The sequence below is a fragment of the Triticum aestivum genome, chromosome 2B (assembly GCF_018294505.1).
Source record: "Triticum aestivum cultivar Chinese Spring chromosome 2B, IWGSC CS RefSeq v2.1, whole genome shotgun sequence".
Taxonomy (NCBI): domain Eukaryota; kingdom Viridiplantae; phylum Streptophyta; class Magnoliopsida; order Poales; family Poaceae; genus Triticum; species Triticum aestivum.
Genome location: NC_057798.1, coordinates 755,174,618 through 755,192,131, shown reverse-complemented (window position 1 = coordinate 755,192,131; position 17,514 = coordinate 755,174,618).

Genomic DNA, 17,514 nt, shown 5'->3' with positions numbered 1-17,514 from the left:
CGGTTTTCTGGTCATGTACGTATGCGCACCGTATTCGGATGAATGCAGAAGTACAAGGGGCTATATAGTAGCCCCACCGTCAAACTCCTATGGCTAAGTGAAAGTGTTAAACTATATAGTCCGATTGCCTTGTTCGCCGCGCTATCACCTCCTTAATGGACCAAGATGTTGGATCAAGTGTGATTACACGCTTTACCGAACATCCCCGCATTATATGCGTGGGGGATGAAGCCGACGACTGCAAACTTTCAGGTTATATACATACATACATAAATGGCCGCATAGGACTATAATACTTTCGGGCAAAAGTATAAACACAACCTTTATAATCAAAATAGCATTGTTTTTACAATCAAGATACATGTTACTCGAGCATGTTACTCTTCGAGCACTGAGCCTCTATTAAATGGGCACCTTCTAGGACTTCTTCAAAATAGTGCTCGGGCAAGTCCTGGTCTCCATTCGGACCCCTGGTTGCAATAGCGGTGGCCTCCATCCCTACCCATTATGTCTTAACATGGGCATGAGCCATCCGCGCACCCTCTATGCACACCGACCTCTTTACAGCGTTGATATGCGGCACAACATGAAGAAATCATTGCACTAAACCAAAATAACTATCCGGACATGGTCCCTTTTTTTACACCTGAAACAGTAGGAGAGGCTCCTACTGAAAATTTAATAAAATAATGTAGAGTATGTTACATGAGGTCATTTACACAATCATCCCCTTTGGGAATGAGGGTGGGGGGGGGGATTTGGTAGACTTTTACAGGGTGTTAAGGAAGGATGAGATAAAGGGTTCATGTTTATCTCCTACTCTATAAGTCAGTAGGAAAAGATCTTCTTTTAGTCTAGCAAGCCAGGAGGCTTGAGATGGCAGCACTCCTCTGAAGTGTTTATTATTGCGTTCCTTCCAGATGCTCCAAGCAGCAAGCATAAAGATTTCCATGAAAAGTGGTCTATTCCAAGAGTTTTTAGCTCGTTCCACCCATTCTAGCCGTGTAGGCGCTGCATGCCCCATGATCTGAAGTTTGTCCCAGCATTGAAGGCTAAAGGTGCATTCCAAGAAGAGGTGTTCCACAGTCTCATTATTTCAGTTTGTGCAAAGGAGGCATCCAAAGTCATTGCCAATGTTATAATGTCTCCTATTGAGCATGTCTCGGGTATTGAGTCTATCCGAGAGTAGCAGCCAGCCAAAAACTTTGATCTTCATTGTAGCTTTAGATTTCCAGATCCATCTGTATGCATGGTTTGCATGGATATCCTTGAAGTAGAAGGTGTAGAACTCGTTGGCTGAATAGTAGTTGGTCCCCTAGACACATGTCCATTCATCATTAACCAGGGGGTGTAGGAGTTCAACATGCCTGGTTTTTTGCTGTAATTCTCGTCTCTCCTCAAGAGCTTGAGTGGAGAGCGGCAGATGAAACGTTTCACTAAAGGACATGGTTCCTTCGGCCAAAGATGATCCACGACAGACCTCATGGCAAGATCGGACAACCTATGGAGCTCGGCCCACTCAGCCATTTGCTCATTCAACAACAGCGGACGCTTTGGAGCGCTGAACTGCGACCAAAACAATTTTTCCACCTCATGATCTTTTTGATCTTTGAAATATTCAGTCGCATCAGCAGCACTCTTCGCCAAATCCAAGTACGCATCTGCAGAACTCCATAATTGATCAAGAGGGGCATAATTCGGATCACCGAACTTCGTCCGCAATAAAAAGAGCCTCCCAGCCGTGATATCTCCGGCTTGACGAAGCTCCTCCCATGCAGCTCTGATTTCAGAGCGCGTTTCCTTGGCTGCTTCCAGAGCCTTCTTCAAGTCCGCCGCTTTTGTTTGGTTTTCCTTTTCGAGGAGCTCATAGTGGCCGGTGGCATTTTGCAGTTCAAGAGCCATGCTGCTTATTTTATCTTCACTCTGGCGATGAGCGACCTGTTCGGCTTTTAACTCTTCGGCTGCCGTCAGGGCGGCCGCATCACTTCTCCTAGATTGTTCCTTGGCTCGGGCAAGTTCCGCCCGAAGGGTCTCCACGGCAACAGCTCCATCTGCAGTCAAAGCATATTATAGATACTAGCATCATGCTCCTCTTAATATTTGCGGACCACCAGAATATACATACCCTGTGCCTCATCAAGCCGCTTGTGCACAAGCATGATGTCGGCAACCGCCACTTCAAGCTGCCGCCTGAATTCAGCAAAATCGGCAGTCCGGTCAGCCGTCGGACCTTCAGCCGCCTGCACATAAAAGTAGCACGATCATTACCTGGGACTATGATCCTCTATTTGCTGCCTCTGGACGGTAACCAGTGTCTCAGGGGATACTATCTATACGGAGCACACCTAGCATGTGCGGTACAGCCAAAAATATATATCGGATGCGTACCTCAAAGCCTCTTAGTAGGCTCGTAAAAGCTTCATTTAAACCGCTTTTTGCGGATGAAATCCTCTCAACCATCGTACCCATCAAAGTACGATGTGCCTCTGAGATAGCCGCTTGCTCCAAAAGACCCATCAATGTGTCCGGTTGTACACCGGATAGTCCCGGGTTTTTTCTGTTGGTCTCCTCAAGAGCCAACACTCCGGACTTCGGGGGCCAAAGAATTACCTGCTGGCCTTTGTGGATTAGGAGAAATCCTCCGCGACGACACCTCAGGGTTGTCCGTCTCGCAAGGCGGGGAAGCAGGGGAGGCGTTTCGCTCTCCATCATCTCCGGAAGTAGATCCCCCAAAGACGAACTTTGTTGAGAAGGGCTATGAGCCGGACTGCAAAACATATGTTTCAATTGTGATTCTCACAGAAAAAGAAAGATATATTTATCAAAGTGCCTTTGTTCACTTAAAGCTCGCTTGATGGCTGGCCCCCTTGTGGGCGCCGTGCGGCCAGGACGCCCTCCGGGCCAGGGCCCCCTGGCGAAGGTCTCTTCCCTCGTTTGTGTCGGATTTAGGGTTCCGGCCGACCCTTGAGGTTCGAACACTGGGGTGGGTGCGGAGGTTTCGCCTTCTTTCTACCTGTTCCTCACCGAATCGCTAGGATCTAAACTACAAGAAGAACAACACAAGAGACACAGGGTTTATACTGGTTCAGGCCACCATTGTGGTGTAATACCCTACTCCAGTGTGTGGTGTGGTGGATTGCCTCTTGGGCTGATGACGAACAATACAAGGAAGAACAGCCTCGCGAGGGTCTGTTCTTGTGGTGGTGTTGTCCCTTTGGAGGGGTTGATTCTAGATGCCTATCCTATCTCCAGATTTCTATCCAGATCCCCTACCCTGCGGGTGGCTAGTCCTATTTATAGGCAAAGGCCCTGGGCCTCTTCCCAAATATTGAGCGGGAAGGGCGCCAACAATTGGCCGTTTTGAAGGGGAACATCTGGTACACCTATCCTGACTATAGTTGGTCCTCGCCTGTCAAAGGCTCTGGTGGTAACGCCAGCTTGGGCTCCACGGTGACCTCCATCCTGCTGTTGGACTGGTCTTGGTCTTCTTGCACCGAAATGGATGCATTTTCTTGATGCTCTCGCCTGTGCTTGCTCCCCTTGCACCAAAGAGGAAAGAAGGACACTGTGCGGGCTGGCGCCCGGCTGGCGCCCTTGGTCGTCATGGCTTGCGTCATGGGCACCTCGCGAGGTACCCCGCCTTGAACTCTCCGCCTCCTCGTGAGCCAGCTTGATGAGGCCGTGCCTGAGGAAGCTCCTTATTGTCTGCCTCGTGAGGCTTGGCCCCTCGCGAGGGTCTTGAGCTTGTGTTGATGAAGATGGGCCGTGTTGGGCCCCCTTTGAGCCACGCCGCAGGCCGCAGGTAGGCAAGTCTGGGGACCCACATTCCCAGAACGCGGACAGTAGCCCCTGGGCCCAAGGCGCGCTCGGACTTGGCCGAGCAGAGAGGCGAAAGGGCAAGTGCGAAGCGTCGCGGGCCCTAACAGCCTGCGGCCTTGGGCGCCGCGTGGCGGTTGATTGGACGTGGGCAGCTCCGCAACCACACGAGTTGATAAGGAGCGGCATCTGCCCTTTGCCTCCTTTGCTCTCTCCAGTTGCTGCTCAGATCCCCTTTCTTGCGCCTCTCCTTCCTGACTTCGAAATCTCCAGATCTACTCCACCCGCGTGCCCTAGCCAGACATGGCGCCTCGCCAGGTCCCAGCCGGAGCTTGGTATTCGTCCGCCTTGGACTCGCAGAACGTGTCGGAGGCGAGCCTTGCCCAGATGCGCCAGATGGCGGCGACGCAGGGCGTCGACGGGGCGAAGGTGTTCAAGGCCGGCTCTACCCTCCCTGAGGGCCAAGGGAGGACCTTCTATCCTCTCTTCGTGAGCGCCATTGTCGCCGGTCTGGCGCCTCCCTTCTCTGAGTTCTTCTTTTCTGTCCTGTGCCATTATAACCTTCAAGCTCTGCACCTCCACCCCAACTCTGTCCTCCTTCTGGAAATCTTCGCCTACTATTGTGAGGCTCACGTGGGGGTGAAGCCCTCAGTGGCCTTGCTGCGCCACTACTTCTCCCTCCGGCCCTCTCGTGGTTCTGTCTCTGCGTGTGCGACCTTCGCAGCTCCATCGCCATTTCGAACCCCGGGAAAAGGATTGAGGGCTTCAGGAGCAAGTGGGTCTTGGTAGATGCTGGGCGCGTCCACCCCCGGCTGGTCTTGCCCACGGGGCACCCCTCGAGCTCTGACGACTGGTCTCGAGTGGAGCTTGAGGACCCCCGCGCAAGGCTGGTGTTGGAGAAGATGGACGCGGATCTGAGGCCAACCAGCATGGAGGCGGCGAAGCTGACTGGCGCCTCGCTGCTGAGGGAGTTCCTGGAGCATCAGCTAGCTCCACTTCGTCAGTACTCGCTTTCGATGTGGAGGCCCCACCCGAGCCCCGCGGTCCTGGCCGATGAGGATCTGGCCGCGGTCCTTCAGTCCTTGGTCGGGGGCGACGTGGCAAGGTTGGAGGGTCCTCCGACGCCCCTGTTCCTTCGCGAGGACTAGGAGCAGGTTGTGGGGTCCATGCCCGTCTTCAACGGGGACGGGCCTATGCCCGCGGAGGCTCCCGAGGACCTGGTGGACGTGTCCTCCGGCGACTCCAGCGAAGAGAGGGAGGAAGGGGAGCGGGAAAAGGGGGCTGACTCCGAGGCAGAGTCAAGGGCTCCACCTCTTCGGCGCATGTCCCTTGCTCTCCTCCTCTCTCTGAGTGATGACGATGCGGGTGATGTCGAGCAGGGCGGCGGGAGCCTGCCCTCGGTCCCGAAGAAGGACCGGACCGGGCTGATCCCCCGCGGGTCCGCCCCAGCCCCGAGGCGATTCGCAGGCGCTCCACCTGCACCCGTGCTCCTTGAGGCTAATCCTTGCAACCGGCTCTCGGGCTTCAAGTACGGACGGAGGCTGCTCGAGCCTGCGGGCGACGACCTGTAAGTGCTTGATTCCTGTCTTGTTTCTTTTTTCGTCGCTGAGGCTTGACGTTCGTATCTCCCGGCTAGGCTGGCTCCCATGGCAAAGAAGCCGAAGGGGGCTCCTGAGGTTCCGTCCGCGGCAGCGCCTCTGCTCGCGAAAGAAGATGATCGTGACGCGCGGGCCTCTCCTGCCCGGGCGTCCTTGCGAGGCCTGGCTGAGCCGGCTGGGGCGAGCTCGGCCCCCACGGCCCAAGCGACTCCTGAGGCGCCCCCGCCTGACGCCGCCACCACAGCTGCTGGGGCGCAGCAGGCTCCGCCTCAGGATACCATGGTCACGCTGCCGTCTTCTCCTCCTACTCCGCTGACTACTGTTTCCCCGACTCCTCCTACTATTTTGGATCGCGCTGCTGCCGAACTGGACCGTCTGCGGTGGGATCTTCTGAGCACCGACCCTCGTTTGGTGGCCGGGCGCTTGGAGCTAGCCTCTGGCTGGATTCGCTCCGATGCTTCGATTCGGGCGGCGCTAGTCCCGGCCTCGACGACCTGCCACGAGGAGAAGCAGGCCGTTCTTGGGGCGAAGGCTGCCCGCGACGCCACCTTGGGGGAGGCGGCTGATGCCCGAGGTCGTTGCGAGGAGCTGGAGAGCGAGCTAAAGGGCCTGTAGGGCCGGCTCGCCAAGGAGACCCGCCTTCGCCAAGAGCAGGAGGACGGCATGAAGGCTCACGAGGCGGCCGTCAAGGACCGGGACGCCAAGCTCAAGAAGCGCCATGACTACCTAGGCATGCTGGAGCAAGAGCTGTACGCGAGGAAGGTTGAGTTGGACGGCAAGGCACGGGTTCTTGCCGAGGATCGCGTGGCCTTTGCGGAGATGGAGGAGAAGGCTCGCACTTCATTGAAGACGCTTTATGAGAGTGGCCTGGAGAGCCCGCTGGCCGGCGAGGAGGACGGCCCCGCCAAGCTGCTTCCTTTCCTGGTTCATGCTCTTGAAGATGTCGCCCTTGGACTTGGCCCTACGGCTGAGGCCGAGGCACGCGTCTTGTCTTCTACGGTGCTGACGCGGGTCTTCACCCACATCTATCTTCGTGACCCCAACATTGACCTCGACAGCCTGCTGGAGCCAGCGAGCGGCGAGCATGCCACTGCCGCTGCTGAGGCCGTGAAGGGTCGTGCGGAGGCTCTGCTGCGGAAGTTCCGGGCCTTCAGCACCAGGCCGAAGCGGAGCACTGCCAGCCCGGCAGCTCCACAAGGCGAACCCGCTCCGCGCAACTCCACGGCCGGCAAGTGACACCGTTGTGGCTCCCGCCCTGCTTTTAGTTTCTGCACATGTATCAGGCCTCGAGGAGGCGTTAAAACTTGCATTTGGTGCTGTGATAACAGTATGGACTGTAATATTTGCTTTTGAATTCCTTGAAATTTGCGCTATTTCCTTCCTACTTGCTTGTGTCCTACGCCGGCAGAGCCCGGCCCCGCGCATACCTCAGCCATCGTTAGCCCCGACCGGAAACCAGGACGGGACCAAGGAGTGAGGGTCTACGTGACAAGTAAGGCTCCTGAGTCGCGATGCTCAGGAGTCCCCCTTGGCGCTCGAACAGCAAGTATGGAGGTGAGATGTGGGGGTGGATCTACCATTCTACGTCTGCAGAGCCCGGCCCCGCGCATACCTCAACTGCCATTAGCCTTTCGGAACTAAGGAGTGAGGGGCTACGTGACCAGTTAGGCTCCTGAGTCGCGATGTTCAGGAGTCCCCCTCGACACTCAAACGTCCTTCATACCTTGGCTCCGCTCGGCGAGGGACGTGCGATGAACCAGGCTCGGGGGGCCTGGCTGGGTGGCGTGCGTCTGGGCGTGACCCAGGCGTAGCCCCCGTGCCCAGCCCCCTTGCGCGGCACTCCCGAGGGGAGGCATTGCGATGAGGCTAGACACTGAGCTCTGGGCTCCCTGAGGTTGATGCAGCCCGGGGGCCACCCTCAGTTGTTTATCACCAGCGGGGAGCATAGCGCTTCTGTATGTGTACGGTCATAGCCGCTCCTCGGTAGTGTCGTCAGCCAGCGCGGAGCATGGTGCTTCCACTGGTGCGTGGGAGGGGGCTCCCCTCCGGGAGGAGCCCCCAGGGCGTGTACAGCCCCGCCCTGACATGTGGCTGGCACGGTAGGGCTTGATGAGGTGTATCTGGGCACCCGTGAGCCAGCGCGGGACTCACGGGGCCCTACCTCAAGGCGGGTTGCGCCTGGCTCTGGGCCTTATCTTGGAGTGTGTTCCTGCAAATTTGGCTAGATGCCGGTGCTCTACGTCCTCGGGTCCTAGCTCTCGGGCTGGTCTCAACCGTCGCTGGTATGCCAGGGCACGATGTCGTGAGCAAGACCAGAGGGTGAGCGCCGGAGAGCCGGTAGGAGCCCTGAGTCGCGATGCTCAGGCACCCCCCCTTTAACGCGCAAGCTGGTTTAGATGTCGAAACTCTATGTCCTCGGGTCCCGGCTCTCGGGCTGGTCTCAGCCGTCGCTGGTATGCCAGGGCGCGATGCCGTGGGCAAGACAAGAGGGTGAGGGCCGGAGAGCCAGTAGGAGCCCTGAGTCGCGATGCTCAGGCACCCCCCTTTAAAGCGCAAGCTGGGTTAGATGTCGAAACTCTGCGTCCTCGGGACCCGGCTCTCAGGATGGTCTCAGCCGTCGCTGGTATGCTGGGGCGCGATGCCGTGGGCAAGACCAGAGGGTGAGGGCCGGAGAGCCGGTAGGAGCCCCGAGTCGCGATGCTCAGGCACCCACCCTTTAACGCGCAAGCTTGCAACATCCAAGAAGAAAAGGTACCATGAACAGGCACCAAATAACAAGCATGATGGGTCAAAAACATGGCCCTAAGATAAATGCAAGAGGGGTACATGCCACTGGGTCTAACCCGAGCGGCTTGGGGATAATGCAGCCCGAGGGGCGCCCCCAGCAGAGTAGGCTAAAAACATGAAATAAAAAAGATACACGCCACAGGGACGGACCCACGCAGCCTGGGAATAATGCAGCCCTGAGGGCGCTCCCAGCTGGAAATGAAACTTGAAAGATGTCACCTGATGCTGAAGACGAAGGAGTGTTGATGCAGCAGACTCGGTGGGCTGCGGGAGCAGATCCTCACGAGCCCCCAGGCCCTGGGGCCTCAGGAGGCTCCGGAGGCGCTGGTGGCTCCTCGCGGAACGTCTCCATCTCCACCAGGGCTGCGGAACGCCTGACCTCTTGAGCCTCCAGGATGGCCCTCATGAGGCGCTGGTACGAAGCATCCGCATTCGGCGAGCCGTAAGGCATGCGAACGTAGCTGTGAGGCGGACTCTCGCAGCGTCCCACTCGCGAAGGCCAGAGGCGCTCCTGAGACGTGGCTTGGTTGAGCCCTGGTATGTCGATGCAGACGCGCAGCCCACCATCCTCGCCTGGATGGGGGGCCACAGCGGGTAAGCGGCGGCTGCCTGTCATGACCCTTGACTCCTGTAGCTCCTGAATGGCTTTGCTGACAAACTCATGAGGGTTTGGCCCTCCTGGCCTTGCTCCTTCTTGATGGAAACGTGCTTCGAAACACGCCTCCACGTGGTGCCCAAGCGCCTCCCTCATGACCTTGGCGAGGTCGACGGCCCTCCAGGGGAGATCCCCCGATCCCTGCCTGAGGAGGGCATCGGGCACGCTTCCCTATGCGATGGAAGGAGGTTCCCCCTGAGCAGGCGCGGGCCCTGAGGGACCTGCCTCCTGAGGGGACGGGCCGGTCGATGTCTTCTTGTTCTTGGGGGCGGCCTCGGGAAGCCTCCTGCTTCCGCGGTCTGGGTCTTCTAGTGATGCGGCCTAAAAGGCTCGCTCCAGGGAGCACACTGCGTCTCTCTCTTCGCAGGGCACCGTGATGACTCCGCCACTTCCTGGCATCTTGAGGATGTTGTAGCCGTGGTGGGTTACGGCCATGAACTTGGCAAGCGCTGCGTACCCGAGGATGGCATTGTACGGTAGACGAATGTGGGCGACGTTGATGTCGATGAGCTCGGTGCGGTAGTTGTCGCGTGCCCCGAAGGTGACAGGAAGGCGGACCTGCCCAATCGGGACCATGGAGCCGTCGGTCACTCTGGAGAAAGGCTTGGTTGGCTGAAGCTGATTGTAGGGCACTTGGAGATTGTTGAATGTTTCCACGGACAGGACGTTGAGCCCTGCCCCACCATCGATGAGGGTCCTGGTGACTAGATGTTGCTGATGATTGGGGAACAAAGCATCGGGCGGACTCCTGCGGTGGCCGCGCACTTGAGCTCATCCGTTGAGCTGAACGTGATGGCACACGCCGACCACCTGAGAGGGCGCGTGGCCTCGAGCTTGGGGAGGACTGCATTCACTTCGCGCGTGAACTGCTTGAAGATGCGCTGAGAGGCTGGGGCTTGAGCTCCGCCCAGGATGAAGGCGATCGCACGTGGTTCCTGGAAGCCCCCAGCCCCTTCGTCCTGATGACGGTCCTCATTTCTCCTTGGTTGCGGCGGTAGCGGAGGGAGGCCTGCGTTACCTTGCGGGCGATCCTCGCGAGGCAGATCCCTCCATCTTCCCTCGCGAGGCGGGTCCTGCCAGCGATCCTCGCGAGGTTGGTCGCGCCACCCTTGACGTGGGCCACGGTCTAACCAGCGTCCTGCGTTCCTTCCTCCTCCTCGGCTGTAGCCCCGGTTGTTGCGGTCGGGACGCCGGCCAGTCCGTCCTTCACGCACGACCCTGAGCTCTTGGCATTCATTGGTGTTATGGGTGTGGAGGTCGTGGTACATGCAGTACCGACTGCCCTTGGAGGATTCGGGCTGATCTCTGCCCCGCTTGATGTCTGGTTCTGCCGCGAGCACGACAGCTGTCGGTGTCAAAACTGGTGGATCTCGGGTAGGGGGTCCTGAACTGTGCGTCTAGGCGGATGGTAATAGGAGACGAGGGACACAATGTTTTACCCAGGTTCGGGCCCTCTCGATGGAGGTAAAACCCTACGTCCTGCTTGATTAATATTGATGATGTGTGTTACAAGAGTGGATCTACCACGAGATCAAGGAGGCTAAACCCTAGAAGCTAGCCTATGGTATGATTGTTGTTCGTCCTATGGACTAAAGCCATCCGGTTTATATAGACACCGGAGAGGGCTAGGGTTACACAAAGTCGGTTACAATGGTAGGAGATCTACATATCCGTATCGCCAAGCTTGCCTTCCACGCCAAGGAAAGTCCCATCCGGACACGGGACGAAGTCTTCAATCTTGTATCTTCATAGTCTTGGAGTCCGGCCGATGATGATAGTTCGGCTATCCGGACACCCCCTAGTCCGGACTCCCTCAGTAGCCCCCGAACCGGGCTTCAGCGACGACGAGTCCGGCGCGTATATTGTCTTCGGCGTTGCAAGGCGGGTTCTCCTTCAAACTTCATGTTCCTGTCGAATAGTGTCCGGCTTCCTTATAAATGTTGCGCTCCTTGGCTTCTACGCCCAATAATGGCCTTCTTCCACGTGTCGTATGAATGCGAAAGGCTGGGGTATTTTTACATTTTACCCCCTAGCCGTGCGAACGAGCCGCCTATAAGAGAGGCGAGGATCTAGATCCAGCTCACACCATCCTCCATCCGCAAGTTCTCATCAAAGCGCCTCTGACAAAAATCCATTCCATCATGGATAGTCGACGCGGCTCCTCCTCTCGCGCTCCCAGCCCTAAGCCAGGAGATTGGGGGAGATGCTCAGTTCCACACAGCGAGCTAGTGGCGCTCCAAACCGAGGGATATCTTCCCCCAGCTTTCATGGTTCCGGTTCGAGCCGGACTGGCCACCTTCAAGGGTGGAAAGCAGGCGGAGAGCGTCCCCAACCCTTCCAAAGAGAGCGGGTATGCTTTGTCCCTTATCTAATAAGGGGACTCGGATTTCCCATACATCCGTTTCTCCGGGGGCTCCTGGAGTTCTACGGACTCCAGCTTCACCACCTCACACCTGCCTCCATTTTGCACATCGCGGGCTTTGTAGCTCTTTGCGAGCTGTTCTTGGGCATCGAGCCCCATTTGCGCTGTGGAAGAGATTGTTTTGCCTCGTACCCCGTTCTCATGAGGGGTCGATATATCAAGTGGGCGGAGCCGAAATATGGCGCATCGCCGGGACCGGATATCTATCCGGCACCCCGAAGAAGGCGTCCGAAGACTGGCCTTCGGAATGGTTCTACATGGAGGACGCCCCTCTGCCGGATCCAGTTCGGATCGGCCTCCCGGAGTTCAGCAATGCTCCCTTGAAGAAACGCCTGAGTTGGCGCCCGCGGAGCCCTCAACGGGAAGATGATAGGAGCGTCCATTATCTGATGGGCCGGATTAGGTTACTGGCCCACTCCGGATTGACCATGATTGGAGTCATGGCCACGTGCATTATGCGAGGGGTGCAGCCACTCCAATATAGGGGCCACCCTATGTGGGATTTCAACGGGGAAGATGACGCCACCCGTCATGGCCGCAAGGGCCAGGCTCGGCAGCCGATCTGGCAAAGATCCTGTCCGGCTTGTACAAGGGAGAGGAGGAGGACTTCCTCCGCACGAATCCATTGAATGGATTCTCTATGAATAACCCTCGGAGCTGGGTAAGCGGACGTTTCATCTACCCGATCCATACTTTCAAAGTCAAGTATCTTACTCTGTGATTTCGACGCAGGAGCTGCGCCGGGACGTGGAGGGCATACGAAGCCTAACTCCACAGCCCGAGGATCCGGAACGATCCCTTGATCCGACCTCCGAAGAGGATCCGGACATAAAGGTGGAGCTGATTGACGGGGTGTTCCACCAACTTAGCATGGACAATGCCCTAGTCGCCATTACGGCTGACTACCCCGGTTTGTTTCCGGCCTCCCAGGTGACTACGACCGAGGTCTTGACACCATCATTTGATCCGCGCTCAATTCTGACCATCCCATACTGATGGTGCATCGCAGGAGGTGCCTTTAAGGCGGGAAGCCGAACCTGCGGCGGCTGACCAACAAGGGTCAGTTCGGCCCAGCAGGCGGAAGAGGAGTGCGACGCGAACGAAACGTCGCCGCAACGGTACGGAGCACCGCTGTTTTTAAGGGAAGGATCCCTAGGAGGTATATTAATGCTCATAACTTTTCCAGGAAAGAGCGCTCGCCGGACAGTGTCCGGAGAGGTTGCCAATCAAGCCTCCGCCAGCCATGCTCCAACGCGTGGTCCGGAAGGGGAGGCGAACACAAGGCATGAGCCGGACGCTCCTCCGACGGAGGATGCCGACAGGCTGTCCGCCACCCGGTCTGAGGTGGAGAGCGCCATGAATCACAGGCGTCGCCGGACAGTTCTTCGTGACGCGTGTTTCTCCCCGGAGGCGTTAAATGCCTTTGATGCGGGAAACGCGCACCTCCGTGCCGCTCAAGATGGTTTAACCAGAGCCACGGAGCAGTATGTGAAAGACATACGGGTAAGTAATTTTAATAGTTATATATGCCAGTAGCCCCCGAGACTTAAAATAGTTAAAATAACTGATTTAAGGATCAATTTATTATGCAGGATCTTACGGAGAAGAATACCCATCTGTCCCAGGAGCTCCAAGAGTGCAAGGCCCAACTTGAGGCCGCACTGGCCGCCACAGGGGGAGCCACAGAGACCCCCGCTGGTAAGACGTACTTCGAAAAGATAAGTAATTAACAAAGTGCGGCGTGGTAATCTGACAATAATATTGCAGAGGGCGCCGGACTAGATCCGGACAAGCAACAGCTACTGCGTCAGCTAAAGGCCGGCGAGAGGGTGCTTATGAAGGTGCAGCAGGAGAGAAACAAGCTCCAAGATGCCCACACCCAGCTAGGAGAAGAGCTGAAAGGTGTTCGGGCCCAGCTGTCTGGCTCCGTGAAGGAGAATCAGCGGCTTCGTCGCGGCATTTATAGTAAGTGCTTGAGCAAATTCCTTTGAAAAGAAGAATTCGGCGAGGAAGTCGATTGACAGAAATGTGTCTTTAGGTGTGCTCACAGGTCGCCCTGCGGAGGAAATGCCTGGTTCAACGGGTGACCAACTTCCCGAGCTGGTGCAACTGCTCGAACGTGTTCGGCAGGCGATGAGTGGCGTCGTTCAGGCCTTATGGCCTTCCGTCTCCCTACCCGAGGGCCTTGGAGGGCTTGCTGAGAAGCTTCAGGGAGCACGGCGACGCCTCCGTTTGTGGAAGATATCGGCCTGCCGTCAAGGCGCCAGGGAGGCCTGGGCCATGGTGAAGACGCGGTACCCGAAGGCTGACCCAAACCACATGGCCGAGGTCGGACCTGCGGGGCCTGATGGGAAGGAGATCCCTGTGAGCTTGATGTACGGCCAAGTAGAGCTGGCCGCGAAATATTCCCAACAGGACTGTAAATTAGACAGCCTGTTAGATGGGATTGAAGAGGAGTACAATCAGTCAGTTTGACGATGTAATTTTGAAATGACATGTAAATGCCTTCTAGCCGGATTGTAGATCGTTTGTCTTTGCGGACCGTTTCGCTTCAACCTCGGGACCCAACAGTCCGGAGTGTGTCCGAATACCCTTACGGTTATAAAAGAACCGGGGCATGCATGGAGACAAGGCGTCGGGGTCATAATTGCTTTATCAGACAAGTGCCCAACTAGCTATGTTATATTACATGGTTAGTAAGAAACATCTTCCAGGGAGAATAGTTCCGTTAAGGGTTCCTTTCCCTGGGAGGCATGCCCTAAAGTGCATGCCGGACTGCGAAAATAGCAGAAAAAGCATCTGGGGGCAGATAAATAAGTAAGTAATAAATCATCTTTCAAGTCACCGACCGAATATTCTCTTAAGAACGCTAGCTTTCGGCTTCACCCAGTCTGAGGTACACATCCGGCTGACCCGGCAGTAACAATCGCAGAGGTGCTCCCTTTACCTCCTAGCCGAACAATCGGGAACGTAGGGGTAAGCACAGGAGCCAGGCAACCCAGCTTGGCCAAAACTTAAGTCATATCGATGCATATAATGGTGAATAAAAGGTACATGCGGAAGTATGACACATGTATTGGGCATGAAGCCCGTATAAATAAGCTTCTGTCAAAGAAGCCCCCAGGTATAATGAGTGCTAGGAGCACATCAAGTGTGTGCGAACAAAGCGCAAATCAGCCTATAAAAGGTATTGAAAAAAAGTGGGAAGAAGGAGGGGGACAAGAGACAGTAAAAATATAAAAAGGTGGACGGGGAGTGAGACGAACTCTGAGTCCGGCGTTAGGCGTAGAATCTTCGGAGACGGGCTGCGTTCCATGGGTTCGGCTCGAGTCGGTTGTCAGATGCGTTACGTAGACGGTATGCTCATCGGTCAGGACTTGGTCGATGATGAAGGGACCTTCCCACTTGGGCTTAAGTTTGTCCTTTTTCTTGTCCGGCAGGCGTAGAACAAGTTCGCCAACATTGTAAGTTTTGGCCCGTACTTCTCTGCTTTGATATCTTCGAGCCTGCTGCTGATAAAATGCGGAACGAGCCTTTGCCACGTCCCGCTCCTCCTCTAAGGCGTCCAAACTGTCCTGCCGATCCAACTCGGCTTCTCTTTCTTCGTACATGCGCACACGAGGTGAGTCATGAATTATATCGCAGGGCAGAACTGCCTCTGCGCCGTATACCATGAAAAATGGTGTGAATCCAGTAGTTCGGTTTGGCGTGGTCCGCAGCCCCCAGAGTACGGAGTCGAGCTCCTCTACCCAGTGCGTGTTAGATTCCTTGAGGGACCGCACTAGTCTGGGTTTGATGCCGCTCATGATTAGACCATTTGCTCGCTCGACTTGACCGTTAGTTTGGGGGTGATAGACTGAAGCGTAATCGAGCTTGATGCCCATGTTTTTGCACCAGAGTTTAACCTCGTCGGCCGTGAAATTCGTGCCGTTATCAGTGATGATGCTGTGGGGGACGCCAAAACGGTGTACTACCCCGGATATGAAGTCTATCACAGGTCCGGATTCTGCCGTTTTAACCGGCTTGGCCTCAATCCATTTGGTGAATTTGTCCACCATGACCAATAAGTATTTGTGCTTGTGGGTTCCCCCTTTAAGGGGTCCAACCATGTCAAGCCCCCAGACCGCGAACGGCCAGGTGATGGGTATAGTTTTGAGGGCGGTGGGTGGCATGTGGCTCTGATTAGCAAAGAGCTGGCAACCGACGCATCGTTGGACTAAGTCCTGAGCATCTGCCCGGGCTGTCGGCCAATAAAATCCTGTACGGAAGGCCTTGCCTACAAGGGCCCGGGCTGCAGCGTGGTGCCCGCCGAGTCCGGCGTGAATTTCAGCCAGGAGATTTCGCCCTTCCTCTTCGGAGATACACCTTTGAAGGACTCCGGTTGTGCTTTTCTTATAAAGTTCTCCCTCATGGACCTTGTAGGCTTTAGATCGCCGAACTATGCAGCGGGCCTCATTTTGGTCTTCGGGAAGTTCCTGCCTGATTAAGTAGGCTAGGAATGGTTCTGTCCACGGGGCAATTACTGCCATTATTTCGTGGGCTGAAGGTGTTATTTCATTGGCTGAGCCGCCGATTGTGTCAGAATGGTCTGAGTTAGGTGATGCAGCTGGCTCCGGATTGTTATTTCCGGACTCCTCTTCCCATAAGATGGATGGCTTAAAGAGCCGTTCCAGGAAGATGTTTGGAGGGACGGTGTCTCTTTTTGCGCCGATGCGTGCTAACACATCTGCTGCCTGGTTATTATCCCGGGCTACATGGTGGAATTCGAGTCCTTCGAACCGAGCTGACATTTTTAGGACGGCGTTGCGGTAAGCTGCCATTTTTGGATCTTTGGCGTCAAAGTCTCCATTTACTTGGGATATTGCGAGGTTTGAATCCCCGCGCACCTCTAGGCGTTGAATGCCCATGGAGATTGCCATCCGGAGGCCATGTAGAAGGGCCTCGTATTCGGCTGCGTTGTTGGAGTCCATGTACATTATTTGAAGTACGTATTGGATTGTGTCTCCAGTTGGGGACGTCAAGACGACGCCAGCCCCCAAGCCAGCCAACATTTTGGATCCGTCGAAATGCATGATCCAATTGGAGTACGCGCCGTACTCTTTAGGGAGTTCGGCTTCGGTCCATTCGGCGACGAAGTCAGCCAGAACCTGCGACTTTATAGCTCGCCGTGGTTTGTAGGTTATGTCAAATGGTAAGAGCTCAATAGCCCATTTTGCAATCCTGCCCGTTGCGTCGCGATTGTTTATAATATCGTTGAGAGGTACTTCGGAGGCCACCGTTATGGAACACTCTTGAAAGTAGTGTCGCAGCTTCCGGGATGCCATGAACACCGCATACGCTATCTTTTGATAATGTGGGTACCGGGACTTGCATGGAGTTAGAACAGTGGATACGTAGTACACTGGTTTTTGAAGAGGGAATCTGTGCCCTTCTGTTTCTCGTTCGACGACGAGTACCGCGCTGACAACTTGATGTGTTGCTGCGATATATAATAACATAGGTTCGCCCAGGTTGGGCGCGGCCAGGACCGGATTTGTTGCCAGTATGGCCTTTATTTCTTCGAGTCCGGCTGTGGCAGCATCCGTCCATTCGAAATGTTCGGTGCGCCGGAGGAGGCGGTAGAGGGGCAGAGCCTTTTCTCCCAAACGGGAGATGAAGCGACTTAAGGCCGCTACGCATCCGGTTAGTTTTTGTATTTGCTTGAGGTCTTTTGGAATATCCAATTGTGACAGAGCTCGGATCTTGGCCGGGTTTGCTTCAATTCCTCTACCGGATACAATGAAGCCCAAGAGCTTTCCGGCTGGTACGCCGAAGACGCATTTTTCCGGATTGAGCTTAATGTCATATGCTCGGAGGTTGTCGAATGTCACCCTCAAGTCTTCTACTAGAGTTTCGACGTGTTTGGTCTTGACGACCACATCGTCTACGTATGCCTCTACTGTTTTGCCTATCTGGGTAGCCAGACATGTTGAATCATGCGCTGATATGTTGCGCCGGCGTTTTTGAGTCCGAAGGGCATTGTGTTGAAGCAGAATGGCCCATATGGAGTAATGAATGCCGTTGCGGCCTGGTCTTTCTCCGCCATCTTGATTTGATGGTATCCGGAGTATGCGTCGAGGAAGCACAATGAATCGTGCCCTGCGGTAGCATCGATGATTTGGTCGATGCGAGGGAGAGGGAAAGGGTCCTTTGGACAGGCCTTGTTAAGGTCTTTAAAATCGACGCAGAGGCGCCAG